An 18,676-nucleotide genomic window follows, 5' to 3' on the forward strand; every position below is an offset into this window, starting at 1 on the left:
GTCATCAGCCCCTAACCTCACACACTACTTAATGTAACTTAAACTAACTTACGCTAAGGACAACACACACACACACACACACACACACACACACACACACACACACACACACACACTAATGCCCGAGGGAGGACTCGAACCTCCGACGGGGGGCGCCGCGCGAACCGTGTAAAAACGCCCCAGACCCCGCGGCGTGGCGGAGTGAGGCCCGGCGAAGAGCCACAGCGTCAGAAAGCTAGGTGAACAGTGGCACGATATATACGACACCTGACACTGAGGCACAGCAGTGTTTGTCCTCTTCAAGAAGGCACTTAGCCGGCCGAAGTGGCCGTGCGGTTAAAGGCGCTGCAGTCTGGAACCGCAAGACCGCTACGGTCGCAGGTTCGAATCCTGCCTTGGGCATGGATGTTTGTGATGTCCTTAGGTTAGTTAGGTTTAACTAGTTCTAAGTTCTAGGGGACTAATGACCTCAGCAGTTGAGTCCCATAGTGCTCAGAGCCATTTGAAGAAGGCACTTATGGAATTCTGATACTGAAAAGAAAACAGCTTGAAGAAATTCACTAATGTAACAGAACATTCAGATTCTCACGGAGTAAACTATTTCCATAAATCGTGAGGAGACAACTGACGCAAAATTCTTGTCTTAGGAAAGGCGTTAACTGCTATTCCTACAATAGCTAGGGCTTTAAAAACATTTTCGATTTATGACAGGAATTATAATTGATTTATACAAAGTTATTTCATTGCAAATCAATTAATATGATGGAATGTCCCATTATCAAATGGCAATTTCACGGCGATATTACTCACCTAATCAAAACCAAATAACATTATTAATGAGGAACAGATTTTTAACAGCTACGGCTGTTTCTATTACCTTATACACTGCCAGACTCTATATGAATGTAACACTGCATCTAAATAATATGGTTGCCTTCTCTCTGAAGTCAAAAGAACAAACATCTACATTATATCTTTGTCTGCTGCAGTTGTTTGTTTATTTATTTAGTGCTGTATTTTTTGACTATGAGTCACCTGTTATATGCAACATTATCTGTGCAGTGTACGGCATGTTTTGCCTCCTACATCTCGTTACGTCTAAATGTGCACCGTAAGCTACATACTTAGCGTACATTCTGAACATTATGCAGCAGCTGCTATTGCATGAAGCGCTGGTGAGTGTTTCAAATATGAATCCTGCTATCTGTAGAATTCTTTCTCGCTTCTTATTTACATGTAAATGATGTAAAAGCAGGATTTAAACACTTGGGGAAAAAGAAAGTTAGCTGTACCCGAGGGTAGACCCCCAGGGCCATGTTATCGTATTCAGGAAAATAAAATGAATGTTACAACTGCATGTAGTGTTTGTAATACTCGATACACATTTATTACCATCAACAACAAACAAGAATGAATAATTATCGTACATCTTAACTAAGAAACTTCCTGGCAGATTAAAACTGTGTGCCCGACCGAGACTCGAACTCGGGACCTTTGCCTTCCGCGGGTAAGTGCTCTACCAACTGAGCTACCGAAGCACGACTCACGCCCGGTACTCACAGCTTTACTTCTGCCAGTATCTCGTCTCCCACCTTCCACCATTCTGGATCTTAACTAAGCTTCCGCAGAGCCAAAATGTTAATCGTGGTTACAGAGAGGACATTTTGCAGACTTTTTCCCGAAAAACTAGTTAAAAGTCTGAATGTTTTCCTTCTATGCACGCTTTGCACATTTAAAACAGTCACTTTTATTTCATCCGTATAATAAATTGGTCGTAGAACAGGGTTAGAACTGACATTCGGTGCGCCTGCAAACATTTTTAACTACGTCTACATCTACATCGATGCTCTGCAAATCACATTTAAGTGCCTGGCAGAGGGTTCATCGAATCACCTTCACAATTTTCTATTATTCCAATCTCGTATAGCGCGCGGAAAGAGTGAACACCTACAGCTTTCAGTGCGAGCTCTAATTTCCCTTATTTTATCGTGGTGAACGTTCCTCCCTATATAAGTCTGTGTCAACAAAATATTTTCGCATTCCGAGGAGAAAGTTGGCGATTGGAATTTCGTGAGAAGATTACGTCGCAACGAAAAACGCCTTTCTTTTAATGATTTCCAGCCCAAATCCTGTATCATTTCTGTGACACTCTCTCCCATATTTCGCGATAAAACAAAACGTGCTGCCTTTCTTTGAACTTTTTAGATGTACTCCGTCAGTCTTACCTGGTAAGAATCCCACACCGCGCAGCAGTATTCTAAAAGAGGACGGACAGTCCCCTTAGTAGGTCTGTTACATTTTCTAAGCGTCCTGCCAATAAAACGCAGTTTTTGATTAGCCTTCCCCACAACATTGTCTATGTGTTCTTTCCAATTTAAGTTTTTCGTAACTGTAATACCTAGGTATTTAGTTGAATTTACGGCTTTTAGATTAGACTGATTTATCGTGTAATCATATCCTCTAATAACTTCGTATCCTCTAATAATTCATAAAACAATTGATTAAAAAAGTTGTTTTACTGGAGCGCATACAGTCGCTCTGAATGCGGGTATTACGCTTAACGTATCCTGTAGAAAGACGGAACTTACCAGAAAATGAATTAAAAAAATAAAATTACCACATTTCATTAAATCGTCCCATGAAAAATAATATCATTATCTTGCGATTATTGAAGATGTTGGTTTCGTTACGTAAAATACAGCTTCTGCAGATTTTTTTTAATTCCTCCAAAATTGATACGCTATATTACAGGTTGTAATGTAAGTTTGGATTCGAGTCCAAACAACTGCACTGAATAGTACACTTTCTTTGCATGCCGTAATAACACATATGATTGTCATTTGCGTACCACTATCAATTTCGTTACAAAAAATCGTCATGATTGTTTCGAACTGCATCTGATTCACAACTAATTCGTTACCAACTAAGTTTGAACATAGTTTGTGCTTAAACAGACGTGTGGTACACTATGACGTACTGAAATATTTTTACAACGGTCATTTTATTTGGGTGCTTTTGACATAATACGATGTTTCAATATAACACAGACTTGTGAGTTGTAATAGTGTACAGTAACAAGCTATGAACCGACGTACTGCACAAAAATTTACAAAGCATTTGGACTGGGGTCTTACCAACCGGCAGTGTCGCACATTTCTTTAATGTTTATTTTGCAATATTAACAACTGCCTCCCAAAACCAAAAAGCACATCGTAAACAAATTTACATGTACTTTCCCAATAAATGTTAGCACTGTCGAGAATTTCCTTTTTGAGATATATAAAATGTAATTTTTGCCGACTTAAATACGTTATTTCCAAAATAACTTTAATATAAACAGATGAAGCCAGTTTTATATAGAGGAAGATACTTCAGCCAAGCGTACTGCTTATTTATAATGTTAACTCCTTACATAATTTTACAATTATTTTTATCTAATTTTTTACTTGCTAGCAGGCAGCATTTACTCTTCACTACACAGACATAATCAATGTGAACACTTTCTCTAGCGAACAGTCCGCAGCTGGTGGTCTCGCAGTCGCGTTCTCGCTTTCCGAGCACGGGGTCCCGGGTTCGATTCCCAACGGAGTCACGGATTTTCACCTGCCTCGAGATGACTGGGTGTTTATGTTGTCCTCATCATTTCATCATCATTCATGAAAGTGGCGAGATTGGACTGAGCAAACGGTGGGAATTTGTACGCGCGCTGTTAACCGCGCAGTGGGGCGTCTCACAAACCCATCATCATCATCATCCAGCGAACAGGAAGTGCGAGAACAAAAATATAACTAATTAACTGTCTCAGAAGGCCAATTACGTAACACGTAGGCCACTTACATTACATGTTCCATTAAGTTCCATGAAATCGTATTTATAAATCTAACACCAGGTTCCAGCATGACTGACATTCATGGACCTTTATTGCATTCGTCCTGGTATTTTCTTATTGGGAAACAGCTGCCGCCTAAGATCCAAATAAGGAAAACACTCAACCCGACAATGGTAAATAAACAGTTTGCTATTTCCTCTTATCAAATATTACAGCACATGTCCAGACACAGGAAAATGATTCGCACCCAAGTACGCTTGCGCGTTTCTTAGACACACATTATCTGTATGTATTGGCATAACTCCTTCGTCACGTAGACTCGTAATGAACTTGATCGTGACACCCGCTTAGAAATGCTCTGACAAGATAGTTAGAGGAAAACATTTTGCAGCATAACTTAAAGATAATGCCTGACAGCCAATTTGCTTATTGGCACGGAATATCTGCTACAGAGCCACCGTAGTGTGTAATGCAGACCCTCTATCCGTAAAACAAAAAGATTTGTGCCAGCACTTGCTTTCAGTGTGAGAAAGTTGTCTAACAAGCCAATGAATGCTTAGGGAGACCGATATGCGCGGTCATAGCTCGTAGTAATGGTCCCACAAGCGGACAAACACAAGAGGGTGGTAGCCTACGAGTCACTGTAATCCCGGGTCAGCTGCCGCGGCATACGTAGAGAAGTGTTTGCTCTCGTCGGAACGGACGCATTAGTCGACGCCGCTGTGAAGTTGGGCTTAGAACCGTACGTGGAACCCCACTCAGCGCGGACAACGAAGGCATTAAAGGCCCTTCAGCGGCGGAGCTCACCGCGACTGGAGTTAAAGCGCGCCGAGTGACGATCGTAAACCTTGGCTGCACCCGACTAGTCTTTACGTTACTTTTACACGTCCCTTACAAAATCAGCGTGGGTTACGTCTTAAATCACACATATGCTGGTTGTAAGCACTTTTTTACTAGAACCAAATACCGAACAACGTAAGGATATTTAAGAGGTAAATGGCGATGTCCTGTTCAATTACAGGAACGACAAAGGTATCACAGAATAAATTTTGACTTTATATTTGAAAAAGGACGAAAAAGATACGTCCAAAACATTTGTGGACCTGGAGGAGGCAATGTGGAGGGAGACATTTTTGTCTTAGATGTAAACAAGGGAATGAAAGAAAATTATGAGATATTAATACTGTAAGGGTGACGCATACTAACATTATAATTTGTAGATGATATTGCTTCATATACGAAATTAAGGGAGAGTACGAAACATTAAAAATTAAAAATAAAGAAGTTGAACTCATCAAAGGTGCAAGATATAAATCTAATAGCTCAAGTATCATAACTGTGCAAGCATTGGTGAATGTAACTTGCTATGTAGGGAGGAAGACAACGCGAGGAAGGCAAAAAGGACAAAATTTTCGAAAACAAATGCAGTTCATATAATAACAACTAGTTTCACAGAATGATGATGAACAGGAAATAAGCTCCCGAAACTATACATCTAAAGTATGACACTTCATGCAACTGGACCCGGGTAGAGTGGAAAATATAAGCACTTGAAACGTGGCGGAATGTTGAAAACAATTGAGTTAACACTGTAAGATAATTATAAAGAAGAGGAGGAGAAGAGAAGTCTGCCGTTTAGTCAATACCAGAAAAACGACGTTTGCAAAAACATCACGAGCGCAGTCTGTATAGCGATTACAAGTAGTAGTATTTTGAGGGTGGGGGGTGGGCGGCACCACAGAGAGGAGGAAGAGAGAAGTCGGCTGTTGAGCCGATACCAGAATAATAAATGTCGCAGAAACACCACGAGTGCAGTTGACACAGTGTTTGTGAGGAGCACTATTTTTTTGTGGGAAGGGGGAGGGGATAACTGAGGAAGGCAAAAACCAGTTTAAACAGTTAATACTGTTGAGATGTTTGGGGGGTATGTGGTATGCCAAGAGGAAAGAATGGCGTGCAAGGACACTTGAGTCGGTCCGTGAGACACGTTACGAGTGGAATCCCAGAACGGCACACAGTTTGAAGTTGGCACCGTAGATCTTCACTGAGAGTCGAATACATTTATTTGAGAAAAGACAAGATGTACGATAGGGAAGTTCTGGTTGAGATTAAGGAAAACTCCTCAACTACATCTACACGCGTACTCCGCAAGCCACAATATGGTGCATGGTGGAGGGCGTCTTGCACCATTAAGAGACGTCCCTTTCCCCGTTTCAGTCGCAGATCTAGCGAGGAAAAAAACGACTGTCCATATAGTTCTCTACGAGCGATGATTTATCTTTTCTTAGCGCTCCTTTCGCGAGATGTATGTGACGGCAGTCGGATAGTTCTGCAGTCTGTCGCAAGTGTAGGTTCTCTATACTTTCTCAACAGTGCCTCAAGAGAACAACGTATTCTTCCCTTCAGCGATTCCCATTTGAGCTCATGGTGTATTTCCGTAACATTCGCCTTCCTACAACCGACTTACGTGTTCATTTCATTCACGTTGCTTTGCAAGGTTCCGCCAAGATATTTAATCCATCCACGTGACAGTGTCAAGCAGCACACCACTAATACTTTACTACAATATTACAAGTTTGTTTTTCCTACTTACCTCCATTCAAATTTTCGTCTTTAAAGCAAACTTCCATTCATCACACCAAATGGAAATTCTGTGTAAGTCATTCTGTATCCTTTTACAATCAATCGACGATGAAACCTCTCCGTACACTACAGCGTCATTAGCAAACAGTCGCAGATCACGGATCGCCCTATTCATCAGATCTCTTGTGGGTCTAGGGGACAAGAGCTGTCCCATTCACTTCCCTGGCGGCACTCCTAGCTGTCCCATTCACTTCCCTGGGGGCACTCCTGACGATACCCTTTGTCTCCACTGAACATTTGCCGTCCAGCACATAGCACGGAGTTCTATCAAAGGATCTTCCATACACTAGCGTATCTGAGAACCTACACAGTATGCTCCGACCTTTGCTAACAGTCTGCAATGTGGCACTGTGCCAAATGCTCCAATCACGTTCTGCAATCGTGACGTGATGACTGGGTGTTGTGTGCTGTCCTTAGGTTAGTTAGGTTTGAGTAGTTCTAAGTTCTAGGGGACTGATGACCATAGATGTTAAGTCCCATAGTGCTCAGAGCCATTTGAACCATTTGCAATCGTGAGAAAAGCAGTTATATTCCTGTGCTATAATTACGGTAAACCGACGGTGACAGGACACTTTTGCAGTGCAAGGATCAAGGTGTGTAAGCTACAACCTGTAGGCGTTAGATCACTTCAATTCGAGTAGCTCGTCACTTTCATTCAAAACTAGGATCTGTTTTATTGTGCCAGGGTGTTTCAAAACAGCGCACTCTCAACTGTGATGTGAAAGATTCTTCGTGCTAGTCGGTAAAACGGCAAGAGCATCGCCGGCAAGAAGCAAGGTTCCGGGTCCGAATCACGGTCCGTCACACAGTGTTAATCTGCCACTAATTTTCTGTGCCAATCAGACAACGCCAAACACGTACGTGATCCGACCACTGCACCAGAAACAAAACATCGCGAACAGTCATCACTTAAATTAAAATCTGGTTTCTCGAAACTTCGTCAAAACCCAGAAAAGTTAAGTCTAAACTTAACAATTTGTAAGTGTTGAGTGTAAAATATGTACAAAGCAAATACGTTTTTTTTTTTTTTTTGTAGTAAACCTCGTCAAGTTCATTTTTTCAAGCACGAACTCCGGCAGCTAGCTATTACCTCTACAATCTGACTGCTTACTCACACCACTCGCCTGGAAAATTGGAACTGGCGATAAAACTCCGCGTCCGCTAAGCGAAACACAACAGCGATTTCAAGTTTATTCCTACCCAAGAAAAAGTTACTTTGTCGATCCCTACGGATTGCAAACTTCCATCTCGCAGAAACTCTAGACAATTGTTCAACTTTTTAGCCTTTCAGGTGGTTTCCAGACTCCTTTAATTGCAACCCTCTGTGGGCTGATGCCTCCTTAGACGACAAATGGACTATATTTTACAACCCAATGTTCACAGAAATTCCCTGACGTTATGAGGAAGCGTCTGATCACTTAAACAGATAGCGATTCCTCCTGAAAGAGTATGCCGTGAACATTAGACACAATGAGATAACAATCTTCAGTTCAGCGATGATAAGGAATGAAAAGGAGATCATTTTTCCTAGAGCGCCGTCGACTGCATATAGTACGGAAAATCCACCTACTTCAGTGTCACAGAAAAAGTAACACAAAACTATACACTTTAAAACACGATCGCATAATTACTGCTATGTTAACCTCTCCCGAAAGGCTATAAGGGGGTATGTTACAGTTTTAAGATACTATTTTTTATTTAGTGCGGAGCTCTCCAACTGTAGCCACTCTTCGAGTAACCAGCATGTGATGCGTGAAGCTTACATTCTAAATTTCGGTTTCCTCGTTTTGTCATGCAAAGGCAGACGTTGATACAGAAAATATATAACAGCTGATACTAGAAATTGTTGGTAGCGTATACTAATTAGTATTCTTTCCCCCTATACGCGACAACAACAGCGTGCAGAAAGCTGAAATATCTGAGTCTTACGAGTTTTCCATCAGATCTTTTAGCGAGGTGACTTACCGACAGGAAAACTTCCTGCGCTAACCATGGAGCCTATTTTACCATGTGCAATATAATATTTGTCCTTCCCATATCCATACAGGCTCATTTTACGATACTTGGCCATTTTTAGCTATTGGTGTTTGCAGTTATGTTACTGTTTGACGTACACATAGTAAGAGTACTGCCTCTAAGAGAAATCTGACGCCTACGTTTGATTTTCACGTGAAAACGTGACATCTACAATAAGAATATGGCTTAAGGGCTGAGATCTAAGCAAAAACAGTTTATCTTCCACAAAACTTCCTTGCAAGAGCATGATATATATAGTATGTAACTGGTGATGTAACCCGTACAATTTTTTTCACTGTATTGAGCCTGACGAATGTAGAGGGATCTTTCACAACTTACTAACACGGCAAGCATCGACACATTGTTAACTATGAGAAAGTATGGTTTCTTTTCCAAGTAACCCCCCCCCCCCCCACGCCAAATCTGTCATTCATGCTGAAACGGAGTCGATATCCACTGTTGGATCTAGACTCTCAGGTAGATACAGTAATTCTCGTCGTCTGAAAAAACGCTTATAATGAAAACCCAATCATGTCATGAGGGGTATCAACTGAAATCTGTTACAGGACTGAGGATTTCTTGGTAGTGAGGACACAATACGTTATCTTACTCGAAAACCACCGTACAGCATATGGCGGAGAGGACCTTGTATTACTACTGGGTATTCGTTTTTTTGTCTTATTCGCAAGTAGAGCGAGGGAAAAACGACTATCTATACGCTTCCGGGTGAGCTATGATTTAGTGTCTTCGCAGTCCTTACACGAGACGTATGTTGGTGGCAGCAGAATAGTTCCGCGGTCTGTCGCAAATTCCCGTTCTTTAAACGTTCTGAACAGAGTTTCACGAAAATAACGTCTTCTTTTCCCCAGGAAACACCCATTGAGTTTACGGAACCTGTTCATAATAATCGCCTGTTGATCGAACCTACCGGTAACGAAACTAGCAGCACGTCTCAAGATTGGTATGATGTCCTTTTTATCTGACTTAGTGCGGATCCCAAACATTAGAGCAGTACTCAAGAACAGGTCGCACAATTGTTCTATACGCGGTTTCCTTTATAGATTAGCTACACTTTGGTAAAATTCTCCCAATAAGCCAAAGTTGACCACTGGCCTCTCTTACAACCAATGGTAAGTGTTTGTACTATTTCATGTCATTTTGCAACGTCAAACACTGATATTTAATCGGTTCGCCGATGACATTGTAATTCTGTCAGAGACAGCAAAGGACTTGGAAGAGCAGTTGAACGGAATGGACAGTGTCTTGAAAGGAGGATATAAGATGAACAACAACAAAAGCAAAACGAGGATAATGGAATGTAGTCAAATTAAATCGGGTGATGCTGAGGGGATTAGATTAGGAAATGAGACATTTAAAGTAGTAAAGGAGTTTTGCTATTTGGGGAGCAAAATAACTGATGATGGTCGAAGTAGAGAGGATATAAAATGCAGACTGGCAATGGCAAGGAAATCGTTTCTGAAGAAGAGAAATTTGTTAACATCGAGTATAGATTTAAATGTCAGGAAGTCGTTTCTGAAAGTATTTGTATGGAGTGTAGCCATGTATGGAAGTGAAACATGGACGATAACCAGTTTGGACAAGAAGAGAATAGAAGCTTTCGAAATGTGGTGCTACAGAAGAATGCTGAAGATAAGGTGGGTAGATCACGTAACTAATGAGGAGGTATTGAATAGGATTGGGGAGAAGAGAAGTTTGTGGCACAACTTGACTAGAAGAAGGGATCGGTTGGTAGGACATGTTTTGAGGCATCAAGGGATCACAAATTTAGCATTGGAGGGCAGCGTGGAGGGTAAAAATCGTAGAGGGAGACCAAGAGATCAATACACTAAGCAGATTCAGAAGGATGTAGGTTGCAGTAGGTACTGGGAGATGAAGAAGCTTGCACAGGATAGAGTAGCATGGAGAGCTGCATCAAACCAGTCTCAGGACTGAAGACCACAACAACAACAACAACAACAACAACAACAACTGTTGTCAGGCAGCAGACGATTGATACTGTATTCGAACACTATAGGAGTGCTTTTCCTACCTATCTGCATTAATTTACACTGTTTCACGTTTAGAGCAAGCCGCCATTCATCAGACCAAGAGGAAATTATGTCCAAGTTAACCTGCACCCTCCTACAATTACTGAAAGACGACACTGCAGCCGGCCGCGGTGGTCTCGCGGTTCTAGGCGCGCAGTCCGGAACCGTGCGACTGCTACGGTCGCAGGTTCGAATCCTGCCTCGGGCATGGATGTGTGTGATGTCCTTAGGTTAGTTAGGTTTAAGTAGTTCTAAGTTCTAGGGGACTGATGACCACAGCAGTTGAGTCCCATAGTGCTCAGAGCCATTTGAACCATTTGAACGACACTGCCCGTACGCTACACCGAAGCAGCAAACAGTCGCAGATTGACGCTCACCCTATACGTCAGATCGTTTACTTCCACAGAGAACAAGAAAGATTCTATCACACTTCCCTGGGGCACATCTGACGATACCTTTGGCTCCGACGAATGCTTACTGTCCACTATAAAATACTGGGTACTATCCGTTCAACAGTCTTCGAGCCATTCACATATCTGAGAACCTATTCCGCACGTCAGAACCTTCGTTAACAGTGTGCAGCCTTGATACGGCGACAAACGCTTTCAGGAAATCTAGGAATATGGACTCTGCCTGCTGCTCTTCATCCATGGTTCATAGGATATGGGGGTGAGAAAAGGGCAAGCTGAGTTTCGGACGGCCGATGCTCTCTAAATCTGTGGTAATTTGTGGAGAGAAGCTTTTCTGTCTAAAGGAAATTAATTACATTCGAAATCAGAATAAGCTCAAGAATTCTGTACGAACCGACGATAAGAAAGTTGGTCCGTAATTTTATGGCTTTGTTCTTTCACGCGAATTATTTGTTTTAACTCTTCCAGCTGCTTTTCGACGCCAGGAATGCCTAGTTACACATCCTCCACACAGGATTTTGTGCGGCGGTCAAACGATGGCACGTCTGTACGGCCCTCCTGCATATATGACATTTGTAAAAGCGAAATTTAAAACTTCAACTTTCCTTTTGATGTTTTCTATTGCCACATTAGACTGGTCTGCACGTGACTGAAAGAAGCCTTCGAGTCAGTTACCGAGTTTACATAGGACCATAAGTTTTTATGATTCTCGAAACAGCATCTGGAGTTCCCCGGGAAAGTGTGTAGCGACCTTTCCTGTTGATGTTGTACGTTAATGACCCGGCAGTCAATATTAATATTAACGTCAGAATTTTCGCAAATGACGCAATAATCTATGTTGAAGTACTGTCTGCAAAACGCTGTTAGATTCTGATAAGGTTTCAAAGTAGTGCAGAGACTGCTTTGAATGTTTAGAAATATAAAATTGTACATTAAAGGAAACAAGAAAACGTATTACCCTTGACTACAATACTAAAAGAGGCACAAGTTGAACTGATCAGGACATACAAATACCAGTGAGTAACAACCTGTAGGGACATGAAATTGAGTGATAAGATAGACTAAGTCGTACGTAAAGCTGGTGGTCGAAATCGGTTCATTGAAAAGTTACTGGGAGAATGCAATCAATCCAACATGGAAACTGCTTACAAAACACTAGACCGACACACAATATTGCTCAAGTGTATGTCACCGATACCAAATAGGACTAACAGGAGATTCTGAACATATACAAAGGAGGGCAGCATGAATAGTCTGAACACATACAAAGAAGGGCAGGAGGAATGGTCACAGGTTTGTCAGAGCCACGGGAGAGCGTCACGGAGTTGTTGAAAAAACTGAACTGTTAATTGCTTTAATATAGACAAAACTACCCGGCTTCAGGAACAGAGGACTCTAAGACTACAGTACACACTTTACGAATCGCTACAGTACTAATCACTAGGACAAAATTAGGCTAATTATAGCACGCACAGAGGCATTTAAATTCCCGCGCTCCATACGCGACTGGTATGGTAAGATATCCCAATATGTGATACCATAGGTAGTACCCTCCACCATCTACTTGGCAGTATTTTGCAGAGTAGGGATGTAGGTGCACACTAGAGATAGGAAAAAGCGACCGGTTAAAACTGATACTGCTATTCTGATCCTGAATAACTGGTGTTTTTCGGTGTTTGTTTGGTCTCGGTTACAAGATTTCTAGTAAACTTTTTACTAATAACATGGTAAAAAAGCAAGTATATCAGTTTGCCTAGCAGCCGTGCCGGAACTCTTGATTTTTAAACAAAATCTTTTTTTAAACGAGTAATGTTTATTCGTAAAATTTCCATTGCTGCGAAATACTGGGTTATTACAGAAAATGTGGAAAGCGATCAGTTCTATTTCAGTAACAATGCTGACAGAAACAAGCAGCACATCACATAAGAATAGGTATATCATTGCTGACACATAATGTACCTGTTGATGTGTTGCGTCTCCTATTAAACGGTACGTGTGTATGTGCGTTGTGCAAGACTTGCCGCTACCTGGTGTGTATGGAAATTTCTTTCTGTCGTCGCCAGAATGGCACCATCCCTAGTTTAGAAGTAATTTACGAAGTGCCGTAGTAATGAAATACAATGCTCCATTAGCTTTAAAAGGTTAGAGACGGCAGGAGGCACAAGAAACTTGCGGTATCATATTATCGCTATCTATCTAAATAAGTTACATAATTTTCTCAGTTCGATCATAAGACTTGCATTAATGTCAGACCTTAACTAAAACTTCCAAACGTAAATTTCTTAAGAGAGTAACAGTGTGCAACGTGCTCTATACATAAGACTTACCCGTATCGGGTGAAAACCGTGACTTTGACCTTTCCAATGCACTGGTCTTGATTGTCTGCAGAAGCAACTTATTTCACTCACTTTTAGAGAAACAGGGATTTACTCATTTCACAAAAGCTGAGGCTACATTATATAAGCTTCCCAGAAAAAACTGCGTGTATGTAGAACCTGATTTACTTAATTTCCCTATTAAAATTAAAAAACCACTACTACTACATTTATATTTGCGGTGTGAGCAAACTCCATTCGTCAGCTCATTTTTTTCCTTGACACATAACTTGCAGTGCTATCATGGTGATCCACCACACACCCTACGGAAAAAATAAAGCGACGCACGACGAAGGAATATTCCGAATGGACCGCAAATCGGTAGATATGAACTTACATGTGCAGACAAACAAATGATTACCATTTCAGACAAAACTGGATGATTTATTCAAGAGAAAGATCTTCACAAACTGAGCGCGTCAACAACGTGTTGGTCCATCTCTGGCCCTTATGAATGCATTTATTAGGCTTGGTACTGATTGACAGAGTTGTTGGATGTACTCCTGAGGGATATCGTGCCAAATTCTGCCCAGTTGGTTCGTCAAATTGTCAACATCCTCGCCTGTTCGGAGAGGCCTGCCCATAATACTCCAAAAGCTCTTAATTGGGGGCAGATCTGGCGACCTAGTTGGACAAGGCAGAGTTTGGCATGCCCAAAGACCTCTCGCCGTGCGTGGGCGGGCATTCTCCTGCTGCAATGTAAGACCGAGGTAGCTTGCCATAGAAAACAACAAAACGTTGCGTAAAATGTCGTCGACGTAAAGTTGTGATGTAAGGGTGCCGCGGATGACAACAAAAGGGTTACTGCTATGAAAAGAAATGGCAGCCCAGACCATCACTTCCAGTTGTCGGGCCGCCGCATGGCGGGCGACCGTCAGGTTTGTACTCCATGCCTGTCTGGGGCGTTTCTAGAGACATCTTCGGTGGACATCGGGACTCAGTTTGGAAAGCAGAACTCATAACTGATGACAATTCTACTACTGCCATTGACATTTCAGGCCGAAGGCGTGCCTGGAGACGCCCCGGAGAGTGGTGAGATATCGATCGACCAGACTGTCGCCCGCCATACGCCTCGACAACCGAGACTGGTGGTCTGGGTGCTACTTCTTTTCATCCGCGGCACTCTTGCAGCATAGCGGTACGTCGACGATATTCTATGCCTCGTTTTGTTGTCTTTCATAGCAAGCCATCCTGGGCTTACATTTCAGCAAGGTAATGCCGGCCGGCGCACATCTAGAGTTTCAACTGCCTGTCTTCGAGCTTGCCAAACATTACCTTGACCAGCAAGGTCGCCAGACCTCTCGCCAAATTGAGGTTTGCAGTATTATTGACAAGCCTCTCCGAACAGTTCGGAATTTTGACAATCTAACGCACCAGTTGGACAGAATTTGGCACGATATCCCTCAGGAGGGCATCCAACAATTTTATGAATCAGTGCCAAGCCGAATAACTGCTTCCATAAGCACCAGAGGTGGAGCAACGCGTTACTGACTTGCTCAGTTTGTGAAGCTCTCTCTCTGGAATAAATCATACAACTTTTTGAAACTGTAATCATTTGTTTGTCTGTACATGTAAGTCACAACTACCGATTCCCGTCCCATCCGGATAATTCCTTCGTAGTGCGTCTTTTTTTTTGTCTCAGAATATATTATCTTTTCACTTTCTTACACAGGAACACTGAAATTAATGCACATTTTTATTTCATACTTAGCATTTAAAAACTGGTGGTCTTCCACGTGGTTCAGATGGTTAACAGTACGTAAACTGCAGTCATCTAGATACATCAACACTGACTAACGGAATACACACTTCGCTATTTGCGGACTGTTACACTCTGACCAATTCGTCAAAGACACTTTTGGTGGTTACAGATAACTTGGAAGATAAATAATTCTTACTAGCTTTTTAAAATAAGCGAGTCGCTTGTAAATTCCATTATAATTAATCAGAGATTGTTGTTACAGTTCCTTGTGAAAACAGTAGCAAGCCAGACTCAGTGATTTTGGGCGTTCGTAGTCTTAAGACAGAGGCACACTGGCGAATACATTGCTGCAGAAATAGATCTCCTTGAAGTATTTGGCATGCCGAAATCAAAAACAATTGGCATCTCCACAGATGATGGGAACAACATATTCGGAGGGGAAGACAAATTGCTTTGCCTATCTTATACACTTAAGAGTAACGAATTGCATAAAGAACGCTAGTAACAAAATTTTAAAAAGCTTAATAAGCGGAATAAAATCAATCGTCAAATTTACAAGGCAAAGTAACTACTGACAAAGAAGCTGAGTGTGGAGCAAACACGTGAGGCCACAACAATGGGAAACGTAATGATTTTGATTCGGTCAGTACATAAAGGTGGAATAACCATCTACCTAATGTTGAAAAGATATGTAAAACTGTAACCATTACTCGTTCAAGTGTTAACCAATCCCTGCATAAAATATGCAACACGAATGATTTCTAGTGCAGACCCTGAATTTTTGTCAGAAATAGCTTTTTTTATTGCCTTTTTTTTACTTTGATCGTGGAGAGCGCAAAGGAGATTTCTGGCAGCGATTAATTCTGGAAATCGAAGGTGCATTAAGAAATCTCATTTTTAAACATAATACAGCCAAGGTCCTATCACAAAAGCTTCTGGGCAGCGTTAAAGACAGAAGTGCAAAACATTACACAACTCTCTGTAAATCCTACACTGTCAATTCCACGGTTTAAAAAAATGTACTTGAACATATTCAGCGCCGGTAAATTCTTCAAGAATTTGACGCGAGAGATAAATAAATACGGTAAACTTTCATCTTCAATTCAAAGGAGGACATCAGAATAACTGCTAACCCTCTTTGGTCATCACATAATCAGGAAGTAGCCAGAAGTGACCTAGTGGGGCCTGAAAGTTTGTTACGGAACGAAACAGAGCTTTACTTCTGGCGTCCTTTGCTACCCAGAGGGCCAACGGCCTTGCCGCAGTGGTAACACCGGTTCCCGCCAGATCACCGAAGTTAAGCGCTGTACGGCCGGGCTAGCACTTAGATGGGTGACCATCCGATCTGCCGAGTGCTGTTGGCAAGCGGGGTGCACTCAGCCCTTGTGAGGCAAACTGAAGAGCTACTTGATTGAGAAGTAACGGCTCCGGTCTCGTAAACTGACAAGGCCGGGAGAGCGGTGTGCTGACCACATGCCCCTCCATATCCGCATCCAGTAACGCCTGTAGTTAAGGGGCTCCGGAAAGGCTCAAAATCATGAAAAGTTCAATTTTTACTCTTTTGCGTTTTCTGAATCTGCAGACTATTACCTTTTAATAGATATATAATTTATTCAATTCCGAAGACTACAACTATTTTTTAAATTTTTTTTGAAATGTGTTCTACATGGGCGTGACCCACTGTGGCGCTGTTAAACTGCTGTCAAATGGTGTTATTGTTAACGTCTGTGTTCATCAGGTACATTTTAGTGATGTGAGATAAAGTATGTGTTGTGGCTAACCTGTGATGGTTCAATATATATCGCTGGTGTGATTGTCGATTGTTTCATGTTTATTTACTCTGTCGTTATCTCGAAAATATTCGTAATTAATTCTGTTTCTTGAGTCTCTGTTTGGTTGAAGTATAATAATGAGTAAAAGTAAAGTTATTAGAAATCCTCTGAAGGCTTTTAAGAAAATGAGAAATGTTGGAAAGCCAAAGGTATGTGTTATTACTGTAAACAATAAAGACGATAACCAAGTGAGTGAACCTAACCTCTCAAGTACACCTGCCCATAGCAGTCAAAGTGGGAAAGAAAATACTTCACAGAAGAAGCCTAGTTCAATGAGTGAAAACTATGAATGTTTTATGGGCGAATCGGATGTGAATGAAATATTTGATATGTCGGTTCTCAAAAAGTGTATTCACGGAAAAACTCAAAACCCCAATGAAAGTGTAAATAGTGTTATATGGTCGAGAATCCCCAAGACTGTATTTGTTGGAATAGAAACACTTCACTTTGGTGTGTATGATGCTGTTGCGACTTTCAATGATGGCAACATTGTAAGGTGCAAGGTATTTAGAAATATGGGAATGAAGATAGGTTCTAACATGGTACGAGCGATGCTTGCTTTAGACAAGGAATGCCTTCGGGCTGCAGACAGGGCTGTAAAGAGTCTAGAAATACAAACAAGAGTAAACAGGAGGAGGAACAAGAGGAAGCTGGAGGAGGAGTTTGCAGAGGATGAAGATAATCCATCCTATGGACCTGGAATGCACTAAAAAGTTAATCCAATCTTTGTCGCTCGATTCCCAAAACTTTTATTTTCTCATACTAATTACATGTTTTCTAAGGATCTTCCAAACATATTTGTTTCAAACTTTCAGTAAATGTTACACAGTACCTTCTGCATAATTTAACACAGCCTTTTTCCAAAAAACTGTATATTTTTGAATATATAAATAAAAAATTGCAAAAAAATGTTGTGAATTTTCATTACAATTGAAAAAAAATCATCTTTAATAACTGAACTAAAATTTTGTAAAATCCCTGTGTTAAGTTGTAGCCCATATTCCAATAAATAATCTGTAAAAAGTTCAACTTCCTACCTCAAATACTTTGTGAGGAAAGATGTAATTTATAAGCGTTATTTTAACATTGCAAGTATAGGGCGTTCCGGAGCCCCTTAAGGATGACACGGCGGCCGATCGGTGCCGTCGAGCCTTCCAAGGCCTGTTCGGACGGAGTTTAGTTTAGTTTGCTACCCAGAAGCAGTGATCCTTTCATTTTTAGGAACAAAGCAAGGTGTACACCCGTCTACTCATTTGTAGCCCAAAAATATTGATCTTTAGTAGGAAGTTCTGTGGCTTTTGAAAGATTGGCACCGTCTTTGAACGATACTGTTTCTGAAGCAGGCCAACATAATATAGAACCAGTATTTATGAATAAATTGGATAATAAATATTTAACTACTGTCATGTAATTGTTTTTGCTAAATGTTATATTTTGCCTAGCGTGTAAACTGTTCATCAGAAATGTTTGAAAAAGCGTTTTTTAGTTTTCTCAGCAAAAAGTCAATTGTATTCATTTTCCTGTTAAAAGTAATTAATTTTGACTACAAAATGAGTTTTTCATTCGAAATAATTTATGAAAAACAACGGTACCAAGTTTACCCAAAAGCTTCTTATGAAATAATAAAAGAGAAAGGAAATTATGGCAACAGTAGTACCAGAGAAACTTGACAATTCAAATGGTTCAAATGGCTCTGAGCACTATGGGACTAAACATCTATGGTCATCAGTCCCCTAGAACTTAGAACTACTTAAACCTAACTAACCTAAGGACATCACACAACACCCAGCCATCACGAGGCAGAGAAAATCCCTGACCTCG

General features: G+C 41.2%; 1 pseudogene; it reads left to right on the forward strand.

Moving 5' to 3' along the window:
* Window positions 1-16,269: 16,269 nt before the first annotated feature.
* On the forward strand, window positions 16,270-16,387 carry LOC126238206 (5S ribosomal RNA; annotated as a pseudogene).
* Window positions 16,388-18,676: the final 2,289 nt, after the last annotated feature.

Source organism: Schistocerca nitens, chromosome 2, assembly GCF_023898315.1.
Source record: "Schistocerca nitens isolate TAMUIC-IGC-003100 chromosome 2, iqSchNite1.1, whole genome shotgun sequence".
NCBI lineage: Eukaryota > Metazoa > Arthropoda > Insecta > Orthoptera > Acrididae > Schistocerca > Schistocerca nitens.